The sequence below is a fragment of the Oryctolagus cuniculus genome, unplaced genomic scaffold (assembly GCF_964237555.1).
Source record: "Oryctolagus cuniculus unplaced genomic scaffold, mOryCun1.1 SCAFFOLD_146, whole genome shotgun sequence".
Lineage (NCBI taxonomy): Eukaryota > Metazoa > Chordata > Mammalia > Lagomorpha > Leporidae > Oryctolagus > Oryctolagus cuniculus.
In genome coordinates, this window is record NW_027208294.1 from 16,165 (window position 1) to 28,827 (window position 12,663).

The following is a 12,663-nucleotide window of genomic DNA, read 5'->3' on the forward strand; positions in this document are numbered from 1 at the left end:
ATGTCTGAAAGATTTGTTGGCATCACAAACTGGAGGATAGCTCAAGTGCATGTGTTTTTGTGCCTGGCATCCAAATTGATATCTCTTTTTCTTTGATGAATTCCTTGTTTATTTATTTAGCAGATTTAGAGACAAAGGATTCCTGTCCATTGATTTACTACTATATGCCCACAATTGCCATGGTAAAGTATATGGCAAAAACTGAGTGCTGGGGGCTGTGAATCTGATTCATCACTGATAACATTGAAGACATTGGTTCCTGGTTCTTATGCTGCTATGCATGGAAATGTTTCTCTAATTTCATTTTCAAATAGTTCATTGTTAATATAAAGAAATGCTTCTAATTTTTAAAATTTCATTGAAATAATTTGTGATTAATGTGTCCTAGTCATGCATTATTACAGGGTGTAGTGCAATATTTGCACACATTTATGCAGTAAAAAGTGATCAAGCTAAGCAACTACAGTTTTATTAAGTTTTTAAAGAGTTATTTATTTGAAAGACAGAGTTACAGAGAGAAGTAGCAGCAGAGAGAGAGAGAGGTCTTCCTCTGCCGGTTCACTCCCCAGATGGCCACAATGGCCGGAGCTCTGCCAATCTGATTCCAGGAACCAGGAGCTTCTTCCAGATCTCCCACTTGGGTGCAGGGACCCAAGGACTTGGGCCATCTTCTACTGCTTTCCCAGGCCATAGCAGAGAGTTGGATCAGAAGAGGAGCAGCCAGGACTAGAACTGGTACCCACAGGGCATGCTGGTGCTTCAGGCCAGGGTGTTAGCCCACTGTGCCACAATGCTGGCCCCCAAGCAACTACAGTTTCTAATTCTTCTCCATGATTTGAGACTACCAGCTCCTCTCCTTCAGTTCTTTACACAGAACCTAATATGGTTGAATGTAGTCATCTCATTATATTATGGAACACCAGAAGTTCTTTCTGCCTCTTTGATTTTTGATACCTATTATCCAATCCCCCTCTATCCCTAGCTGCTTCCCTTCTCAGCCTCTAGTAATCACAGTTCTGTGTTCAGATCCATTATTTTCTTTCACTTCCACATGCGACAAGGACCAGGTGACATTTGTGTTCCTGCTTCTGGCTTATTTCAATTAATTTAATAATATTTTGTTCTTTTTTTGTATCTAAAAGAGGTTGCCCTGTCCATTGTTTTTCACTGATGGACAGCTAGATTGGTTTCACATCCTGGCTGCAGTGAACTGTGTTATAGTGGCTGTGTTATGGGAAAATTGCTGTATCTTTGATATGCTCTCCTCCTTTCCTTCTAATAAAATTTCCTTATTCTATATAGCCAAGAGCAAGATAACTCTCACATGGTAGGTCAATTTTTATCTTAGTTTAATTTTTGTTATTTATTTGAAAGAGTTACAATAGAGGTAGAGACACAGAGAGGTCCTCCATTAGCTGGTTCGCTCTACAGATGACTACAAAGGCCAGAGTTATGCCATTCTGAAACCTGGAGACAGGAGCTTCCTCTGGGTCTCCCTCATGGGTGCATGGGCCCAAGGACTTGGGCCATCTTCTACTGCTATCCCAGGAGATAGCAGAGAGCTGTATTGGAAGAAGAGCAGCTGGAACTAGAACTGGCACCCAAATGGGATGCTGGCCCTTCAGGCCAGGGCTTTAACTCACTGCACAACAGCGCCAGCCCCAATTTTTATCCTTTTTAAGGAATGACCATACTGTTCTGCATAACATCTGTACTAACTTGTGTTTTCACCTACCATATATGGTGGTTTTCTTTTCCCATGTGCTCTCTAGCATTTGTTATTTTTTATCAGTTTGGCATAAAAATGATATAGTATTGTTCATGTTTTTGTGTATTTTGAAATCAGTTAATTTGTTTATTAAATCTTTATTATTTGAAAGGTGGATTTAGAGAGAGAGGGAAAGACATAGATAGCTTTCATCTGCTGGCTCACACCCCAGAGAGTTTCAACAGTTGAGCCTGGGGCATGCTGGAGTCAGGAGCTTCATCCAAGTCTCCCACATGAGTGGCAAGGACCTGAGTCCTTCGTCCATCTTCTGCTGGTTTCCCAGGTGTTTAGCAGTGAGCTAAATTGGAAGTGGAGATTCCTAAACTCAAAGTGGAACTCAGATGTTATGCTGGCCTCACAGATTGCAGCTTTCCCCACTTGGCCACAATGCCAGCCCCTCTATCAATTTAATTCCTCAAAAATAGCTCAGTAATGTTGGCATCTATCTCATTTTGTTTTTTCTCTGTTATTATTCAACTTATTGATGTCTTATTTTTGTTCACATTATTCCTCTCAATTGCTCTACCTGAGGTGAGTAGGGCTGCTGTGTTGCTTAAATGAAGTGTATGCTTTAGATTACTCATTTAATGAGTGCATGTCATTCACATAGCACTTCACTGAAGTTCTACTATGTCCCAAATCCTCTTCTAGGCACAGAATTTAGACCACTTTTCTCTTAGGCCCAGATCTTGCCTTTAACATACTACTTGGAATTTAGTAGCTCATGAAATCTGCAGACTGCATAAATGAATGAATATTTTGAGGGCTGTGCTTTTGTGGAGGAACTTCATAGGAGACCGAAGGAATAAAATAAATCAAAAGTATCCACAGTATATAGAATGTATACTATTTTACAAGTCACAGAGAAGAAGAAGAAGAAGGAAAGTAGTAAGACTAGAAAGTTTGTGGCAAGACTAACAGGCGCTGGTCAAGAACTTAATAAGCACATTAGGAAAGCAGTAAGGTTTCTTTTTTTTTTTTTTGAGGAAAAGTTTTTATTTCTAGTGATGAAATTGGCTACAGAACATTATGAAAGTTTAAAAATACAAAGAGAAATTGTCTATAATTAATAGATTCAAAATTTGACAATCAGTGAATATCATTATTAGTCATTACCAACAACAGTTATTGATTTGAAAGGCAGAGTGACAGGAAGAGGGAACCACTGCTTCACTCCCCAGACACTTGCAATAGCCAAAGCTTGACCAAGCCAAAACCAGGAACTGGGAATTCATTCTGGATGTCCCATTTGGGTGCAGGGACCCAAGCACTTCTGCCATCCTCCGTCTCCTCCCAGGGTGCACACTAGCAGAAACTTGCCTCAAAGCAGAGAAGCTACCACTCAAGCCAGACATTTGTATATGGGATGTGGGTGTGTGGTGGTGATAGCAAGCCCTCATAGATAAAAAAAAAAAAAAGACAAAGTTATTTCTATGCCAAGGAAATTACTCTGTAGTCTTTCTCTTATAAACTACGTATTGCTGAACCTAGATAATTTTTCCTTTATTTAACAATGACATGAAAATGTCAGTTGAGTTGGCTTTCCTGAAGACCTTGTTTCTTGAATATTAGTGGCTAGTTGAGATAAATTCTTTTCATCTCTTTCTCGCTTCGGCAGCACATGTGCTCGCTTCGGCAGCACATATACTAAAATTGGAACGATACAGAGAAGATTAGCATGCCCCTGCGCAGTAAGGTTTCTTTACCTCCCTGTAGACTCTGCTCTCCAGAGGTGAACAGGGTCCTCTAAACCCACTTGCTGCACACACAAACACCTGAGTGTTGTATTCTCCCACAGGTGTTGGAGACTGATATGGTGTTCTGATTTATATTTACATAATGGCTAGTGACATCGGGCATATTCACATGTTTTGACCATTTACATTTCTTCTGAGAAATGTCTATTCAGATCCTTGCCTGTTTCTTCACTGTATTTTTTGGAGTTTTTCCAATTCATGTAAATGTTCTGGAAATCTGTAAACATTCAGAGTTTTAATTTTTCCTGCCATCTGTTCATTGTATCTACACTCTGATGTTTACTTTGTTGTGAAGAAGTATCTTAGTTGGATATACTCAAATGTCTCTGTTTTTATTTTTGTGACTATTGCTATTGGAATCTTACCCAAAAGCTATTGTGTGTTGACAATATTTAGAGTTTCCCTATGTTTACTTGGGTTTGGGTCTTATGATTACATTTTAATTCACTGTGAGTTCACTTTCACATAGTGTAAGAGATGTTGGAGTCTCTTTTCAGGCTTCTACATATGGATAATCAAGTTCCTCTGCACCACTTGTGAAAGAGATTCTTCTTTCTCCAGTTCATTTTAGTTCCTTTGTTAAATATGAGTTGCTGGTAGAAATTTGGGTTTATTTCTATGCTACCAAGTCTTTTCCATTGAACTATGTGTCTGTTATTATATCAGTGCTAACACTTCTTCTTCTTTTTTTTTTTTTTTTGCAGTATATTTATTTGAAAGGCAGAGTTACAGAGAGGTAGAGGCAGAGAGAGAGAGAGGTCTTCCATCCACTGGTTTACTCCCCAAATGGCCACAATGGCCGGAGCTCTGTTGATCTGAATCCAAGTGTCAGGAGCTTCTTCCAGGTCTCTATGCAGGTGCAGGGGCCCAAAGACTTTGGCCATTTTCTACTTTTTTCTCAGGCTATACCAGAGAGGGGTATAAGAAGTGGAGCAGCTGGGAAACATACTGGCACCCATATGAGATGCCAGCACTGCAGACGGTGACTTTACCTGCTTTGTCATAGTGCTGACCCCTGTAATATGTCTTAAAATATGGTGTGATGTCTCCAGCTTTTTTTTGCTTTATAATATTGCTTTAGATGTTAAGCATCTCTCATGTTTCTATGTGAATTTTAGCATCATTTTTTCTAGCTCTGAGAACATCGTTGGTATGTTGATTGGGATTGCATTGAATTTGCAAATTGCTTTTGGTAGTATGGATATTTTGGTATTATTCTTCCCATTCACAAACATAAGTTTTCTGTGAGACTGTCAAAAAGCCTTGACAAAAATTGGACTTTATTACACAAAAATTCATCACTTTTTGGGATCATTTAAATCCATAATTTTGCACTAATATTTGATAAATAATTAAAGACTTTGAGCATTTTAGTAGGAGAAATTAAAATATTTATCAATTTATTCAAATATAGTTTAGATGTGATATTCAAATATTGTTTAGAGCCATTGTCTGTATTCCCTCTAAATTACGATCTTTTTGCTTTTTGCCTGTTAAACTTGTCCCTTGATTCAACAACCGTTTTTAATGTAATGTAAACTGAAAATGTCATTTCATAAGCTAAAAAAAATGACAAAGAAGGAAAAAGAAGGGAGGGAGGTTGAGTATATAATTATGTTCTCCGAATTTTTTCTATAAAACATATTGAATCATTTAAAAGCTAATTAAAATTAAACTCAAAATTGGACCATTATGACCAATATTTAAAACAAGTGATTAAAAACTGTAGATGTCTTCAATTTTGATTATCATTCTTCTTTAGAATATCTGAAAGAAATCCAGTTTCTCACTTTAAAATATACCAGTGTGTTAGAATTTAGTATTAAATGACTTTGTTTAAAAGTGTTATTTAATCTATTGCTTTAAGTAGTAATACTATGGCCATTGTAAAACAAAATCCTTATCATTTTTCATAAAACAGGAAGGGCCTTTAAAACATCATCACTAAAAATATTAAGAGACCTAAAATATAACATTCTTAAAACCCAAGTGATACCATTCAAAATTTTCAAATATGCAGGGATAGTTCATGTCAAGTAACTAAATAATTGTGAAGTGTATATATGGAATAGCTTCTATAAATTCTTTTGGCAAGGGCTGGCACTGTGGCATAGTGGGTGAGGCTGCCACCTGCAGTGCTGGTATTCCATAGGGGCATCAGTTCAAGACCTGGCTGCTCCACTTCCTATCCAGCTCTCTGCTATGGCCTGGGAAACACTATAAAATGGTACAAGTCCTTGGGCCCCTGCAACTGCATAGGAGACCAGGAAGAGGCTCCTGGTTCCTGCCTTCCAGTCAGCACAGCTGCAGCCATGGAGGCCAACTGTGGAGTGAACCAGTGAATGGAAGACCACTCTCTCTGCCTCTCCTTCTCTCTCTGTGTAATTCTGACTTTCAAATAATATAAATAAATCTTTAAAAAATTCTTTTGGCAAATAGATGAAGCTATTTGTTATACATTTCAAATAAATAGCAAACATACTAGAAAAATATATTGAATAAAATTTAAGCAACTCATAGCTATACACAGAAATTTCTCACCATAACAACATAGCAACCACTAAATTTCCAAATTCAATTTTCCACAACTTAGAATCTTTAACTCCAGAAGGAGTACAAAATTGACAGAACAGTGGCCTATGTATCAGGATACCTAATGCTAATACAGAATTATCCCTGCCACAACTTACCTATGTGACCTTGAACAATTCACTTTACTTCTCTGGGCTTGGCATTTAGCATCCTCATGTGATAAAGGAGGCTTGGATAAGATCAGTTGTACTCTATCTTGAGACTTCAATGATCTCTCAGTTTCCAAACAGGCACCTTAAGGGAAAGTAAACCTTTAGATCAAAGCTTACATTTTTAAATCTAAATATATTTTAAACTGTTTCTACAACTAGTACAAAACAACACATTCAAATGTGTACCATGCCACTTTTCAATATTTGGGAATAATTAATGCATCATTTTAGAGCATTGTCTTGAGGCCAGTGCTGTGGTGTAGCTAGTAAAGCCACTGCATGCAGTGGGGGCATCCCATATGGAGGCCGGTTCAAGTCCAGGCTGCTCCATTTTCCATTCAGCTGTCTGCTATAGCCTGGGAGAGCAGTAGGAAGTTGGCCCAAGTCCTTGGGCCCCTGAATCTGCATGGGAGAACCTGAAGAGGTCCTGGCTCCTGGTTTCAGATTGGCATATCTCTGACCTTTTAGGTCATCTGGGGAGTGAAAAAGCAGATGGAGGAACTCTCTCTCTTCCTCTTGTTCACTATCTGTGTAACTCGGACTTCCAAATAAATAAATAAATAAATCTTTTAAAAAATCAAAAGAATATTGTCTGGCACACAGTGAACCACTAAGTACAAGATATTATTAGTAATATTAGATTGAAATATTGAAATAAACTAGGCAATAAGCCTTAAGATGCAAATTAATACCAAGAAATATAATCTCAAATTTCTGTGTTCAACAAGGTAGTCTCTTTTCACTACTAACTTTATACTAAATAAGATATTTTGATATTTTGTTAAGAGTAAATTTATCGGGGGCCAGCGCCGTGGCTCACTTGGTTAATTCTCCACCTGTGGTGCTGGTATCCCTTATGGGCAAAGTGTTCTAGTCCTGGTTGCTCCTCTTTCAGTCCAGCTTTCTGCTATGGCCCGGGAAGGCAGTAGAGGATGGCCCAAGTGCTTGGGCCCTGCACCCGAATGGGAGACCAGGAGAAAGCACCTGACTCCTGGCTTTGGATGGGCACAGCTCCAACTGTGGCAGCCATCTGGGGACTGAACCAATGGAAGGAAGGCCTTTCTGATTTCTCACTGTATATAACTCTACCTGTCAAATAAAAAAAAATTATTAGTTTTTCATAAAAACTGCAGTATTGAAAAAGTTCTAAAATCCCTCTAATTCTAAATGTCTGTGACTGCTAACTCATTAGCACATATTGCATTCTTTACATCTGGGTAATCATGACAATTCACTTTTAAATGATTAACAGATCTGCTGTTATATATAAATACATGCTTTTCCGAAAATCATACAATAAGCAGGCTACATACTTTACTTCAAGTAGAACTGCCATATCCAGTCCTACAATTGTAAATAAGACAGTTTCAATTGTTCAGCATTATCAATTATAAATTCCAATCGTGTAGCAATACTCATAAGAATTTAGGGGGCCGATGCTGTGGAGTAGCAAGTAGAGCTGTGGCTTGCAGTGCTGACATTCCAATTGGGTGCCAGTTCAAGTCCTGGCTACTCAAATTACTATCCATCTTTTTAGGCAAGTAAGACTTACTATCCAGCAGTAGAGGATGGCCCAGGCCCTTGGGCTCCTGCACCTGCATAGGAGACCCAAAAGAAGCTGCTGGCTCCTGGCTTTGGATTGGCAGAGCTCCAGCCATTGTGGCCAAATGGGGAGTGAACCAGCGGTTGGAAGACTGCTCTCTCTCTCTCCTTCTCTGTGTAACTCTGATTTTCAAGTAAAATAAATGATTTTTTTTAAAAAAAGGATGAAATAAAAAGGAAGATGAAGATTACAAAATTGTTTAATTTTTTTAATAAATATAAATTTCCAAAGTACAGCTTTTGGATTACAGTGGCTTCCCCTCCCCCAAAACATCCCTCCCACCCATAATCCTCCTATTTCCTGCTTCCTCTCCCATCCCAGAAGATTACAAAATTGTATGAAGGACATTTGTACAGTAAACAAATATACTGATTTCCAATGCAATATTTGAATACTTGAAGCAGGAAGGCTAAGTACTTCTTTGCCAAAATAACATGTTTTCTCCAGTGTAAAACCCATTTGCCATCCCAATACACAAAGGGATTTGGGGCAAGAAGGAAAAAAGAAGTCCACACATGCAGAAATTTTAAGCAAAACAAAATAGAGAATGTATTTAGTTTCATGTAAATCACATGAGAATTAATAGTATTCTACCAATTTGCAACAAATATTTTTAACTTTAATGAATGAATGAACTTTCAGTTACATAGCAGGAAACTTCTACCCTCTCCCATAAAACTGAAAGAGAAACTTTTTAAAAGTAAAAACTGATGAAAGAATTCTGCAATACATGTTAATGTTAAGTAGCCCAGCAGAGTTTATTTAGAAATACAAACACACACACAGAAAATAAATACATTAAAATCTTACTGAATAGTCCAGTAATAGTTCAGGATCCAATATGTGTGCAAAAGATTCTGGATTTCCCAGTCACTTTGTATAGGAAATGATGTGCTTTGCTATGTAGCATGTAACTTTAGATTCCTGAACACCTCCACTTTGCTTCTTACCCTGAATCCCAGCAAATACAGGAACACAGCTGTTGAGTCATTCATTTTCTGGATTTGAGAATATCAAAGAATTAATGAGTATAGAAAGTTGTACAGCAGAGACCAAGAATGTCCAAGGGAGGTCACGTAAATCAATTGAACAAGTCAAACTACTATGAATGTATACTGAATGCTCTGTTTTTAATATGTCTTACTTACCTAAAAAGACATGAGGGCTATTGCTCTCTCTCTTAATACAACTAAGGAGAAGATATCACCAATGCTCAAGAAAAATGAATACACAGCAGAGCTAATACAAAATCCCCAAATTCCAAAATAGAAAAACTGGATATGCACTCCTTACACACACCCTGAAGTGGCAATGAAGTAGAACAAATCTAAAATTAGAAAAAAATCTTTTTTTAAAAGATTTATTTATTTATTTGAAAGTCAGAGTTGCACAGAGAGAGGCAGAGAAGAGAGAGGGGTCTTCCATCCACTGGTTCTCTCCCCAGTTGGCTGCAATGGCCAGAGTTGTGCCAATCCAAAGCCAGGAGCAAGGAGCTTCTTCCAGGTCTCCCACATGGGTGCAGGGGCCCAGGACTTGGGCCATCTTCTACTGCTTTCCCAGGCTATAGCAGAGATCTGGATCCATATGAGATGCCAGCACTGCAAGTGGTGGCTCTACCCACTATGCCACACCACTGGCCCTGAAAATTCTTGTCAAATTAAGAACATTTAACCTTTGTTTAGAGTGCATTATTAAAATATCTAAACTGGGGGAATACATAATTTCTTTCTTTAGAAATCAGAAGAGAAAAAGAACACTTCAAGCCTACTGTGACACCACACAGAAGGAATGGAGAATCATGATCTCAATTAGCCTAGGGACAGAATAAAAGGGAGGGAAATAGGAACAACAGAATTAAGATGAATAAGCTTTGACAGCTGAGGGAATCTGAATGTAAAGAAAAGGCATGCAGTTAACTGAAACAATAGAGATAAGTCTTAGAGGAAAAAACATTGTTAAGTCATATTAATGGGGCCAGAGCTGTGACTTAGTAAAGTAAAAAAAAAAAATCTAAAATTTGTTTTTAAATTATATAATTAAAAAAGATAAAAAAGATGTTCAATCTTAAGTCTCTACAGCATAAGATATACATCAATTTTCCCAGGTTCTATTTGCATTTATTAACAAAGTTTCATGGGTGTAATCACTAAAGTGGCTCCAATAAGTCTTTTTATAAAAATTATTTTTTATTTTGACAGGCAGAGTGGACAGTGAGAGAGACAGAGAGAAAGGTCTTCCTTTTTCTGTTGGTTTACCCCCTAGTGACCGCTGCGGCCAGTGTGCTGCAGCTGGCACATGGCACTGATCCAAAGCCAGGAGCCAAGTGCTTCCTCCTGGTCTCCCATGCAGGTACGGGGCCCAAGCACTTTGGCCATCCTCCATTGCACTCCTGGGCCATAGCAGAGAGCTGGACTGGAAGTGGAGCAACTGGGACAGAATCTGGCTCTCCCAGCAGGACTAGAACTTGGTGTGCCTGCACCGCAGGTGGAGGATTAGCTTATTGAGCCATGGAGCCTGCCTCCAATAAGTCTTAACCTGGGATGCAACTAAATTTAACAAGGATACTCAATAGGAATTTTAGAAGAATTCCAAAATATGTATCAGAATAAAAATAAATACTTTACTTGGTACATCTCATTTTAACTATACTATTGTCTAAATTTCCAAATATCAGATGTACTAAAAAAATCCCCAAAGCAGCAGAGTTGGTCCGACATGATGAGGAATAAAATAAAGAAAATGAGAATTCGCAGATCCCAGATTAAAATAACCAAGAAGGCCCAATAAAAGAAAACTCAATGTCTTCATACACTAACATTTATTACCTCAGATTTATTTAACAAAAAGGTGATTATTCCAGCTACATCCCATTAGGTAGCCCAATTTTACCTGCTAAATCCATTTAAAAAAAGCACCTCATGATATATTACTAAAATCATATTGCTATATGCCATCCACCATGTCCACTGTACCTTATACCTAATGTTAACAGATCTGATGAAAATCAGTAGATAAATGATGTGTCTTAACCACGTGTGGGAAATGTCTTTTGTTCAACGTTTTTCCAAAAACCCCTCAGTCTCAGTTTGCCTTCACCTTGAAAAGACACTTCTGAGGTTTACTAATCAGTCCAGCTTCTTTGGGCCTCCCTCCAATGAAAGGGGCTAAAATCCATCAAAATAAACTCTAGGCACTGTCCTTGTGCTCCCAGTGACTTTTTCACTCTAGGGGCTCACAAACCTTCTAAATTCTTTAGATCACCTGTGATGTCCATTAGTTCTCAAAGACTATGATGCAAGTAATTTCCCCTCTTGGAACCTTGTTATTAACTGTGCTGTATGAGAAATGAAGTCTCCTACACACCTTGTGCTTACGATTCTCCAAACCATGTTGCCTGCTAGGACTTTGGCCATGAATATAGGACAGCAATACCTGAACATGATTACTGAGATCTCCTTAATAAAGGATAGACTGGGGCCAGCACTGTGGTGCAGTGGTGTAATCCTTTACCTGCAGTGCTGGCACCCCATATGAGCACCAGTTCTAGTCCCCATTTCTCCTTTTCCCATCCATCTCTCTGCAATAGCCTGGGAAAGCAGTAGAAGCTGTTCCAAGTGCTTTGGTCCCTGCCAAAATGTGGGAGACCTGGAAGCTCCTAGCTCAGATTGGCCCAGCTGCAGACATTGCAGTCATTAGGGGAGTAAATGAGCATATGGAAGACCTTTCTCTCTGTCTCTTCCTCTCACTGTCTGTAAGTACACCTGTCAAATACGTAAATAAATTCTATATATATATATATTTACATTTATTTATATATATTTATGTATATAAATATATTCATATATAAAATATATTATGCTTTATCATATATTATATAATATATAATAATTATAAACAGATAATATTATATAATTTATTATAACTATTATATATATCATATATATATATTATTGAGATGACTTCAATAGCCAGAGTGTGGCCAGGTTGAAGCCAGGAGCTCCTCCTCCAATGTGTGTGGCAGCAACCCAGGCACTTGGACCATCTTTCACTGGTTTTTCAATCCATTGGTATGGAGCTGGATCAGAAATAATTATATATTTATATATAAATAAATTCATATATAATATTTATATATAATTATATATTATATATTTATGATAATTATATGTAATTCTATATTATGTATAGAAATATATAATATATATTATAATATATAAATATATATATGATGGATCAAAATGCAGCATTCTCCATTTGGCAGAAGAGACAGGCTCCAATATCTACTGTCTATGTCAGTATGTCAGTATAATGCAGGAGGTAACCCCTCTACCAAATAAGAAAAGCTATTTCAGTTCAGCTGGACATCATTCTGCTGACTGTTGACCTTATTACTGTTAGTCTGGATGCTTTCATTGGTTGCAATCCAGAGACCCAATTTTCCCATAGATATAAACATCAGCAAACATGAAAATTTGGTAAGAAAAGCTTAAACTGAGAGTTATGATTAATAACTATTTTAACAAAATTTCTCAGAACCCATCTAATCCAAACCTTGGACAATTGGGAGCTGTTGTACTTGGCCCACCCATAATTGAAATGGATTCTAAATCCTTCAACTGCAAGGAGAGTATCATAGACATTAATGCTCCAAACGGATCCAGTTCCCTGCTAATGTGTCTGGAAAAGCAGCACAGGGTGACTCAAATATTGGGGCTCCTGCACCCATGTGAGAGACCTGGAAGAAGCCCCTGGCTCCTGATATCAGTCTGGCCTAGCCACAGTCACTGCAGC

At 38.0% G+C, this 12,663-nt stretch overlaps 1 pseudogene; it reads left to right on the forward strand.

The window, feature by feature from the left end:
- Positions 1-3,391: 3,391 nt before the first annotated feature.
- On the forward strand, positions 3,392-3,459 carry LOC138848165 (U6 spliceosomal RNA; annotated as a pseudogene).
- Positions 3,460-12,663: the final 9,204 nt, after the last annotated feature.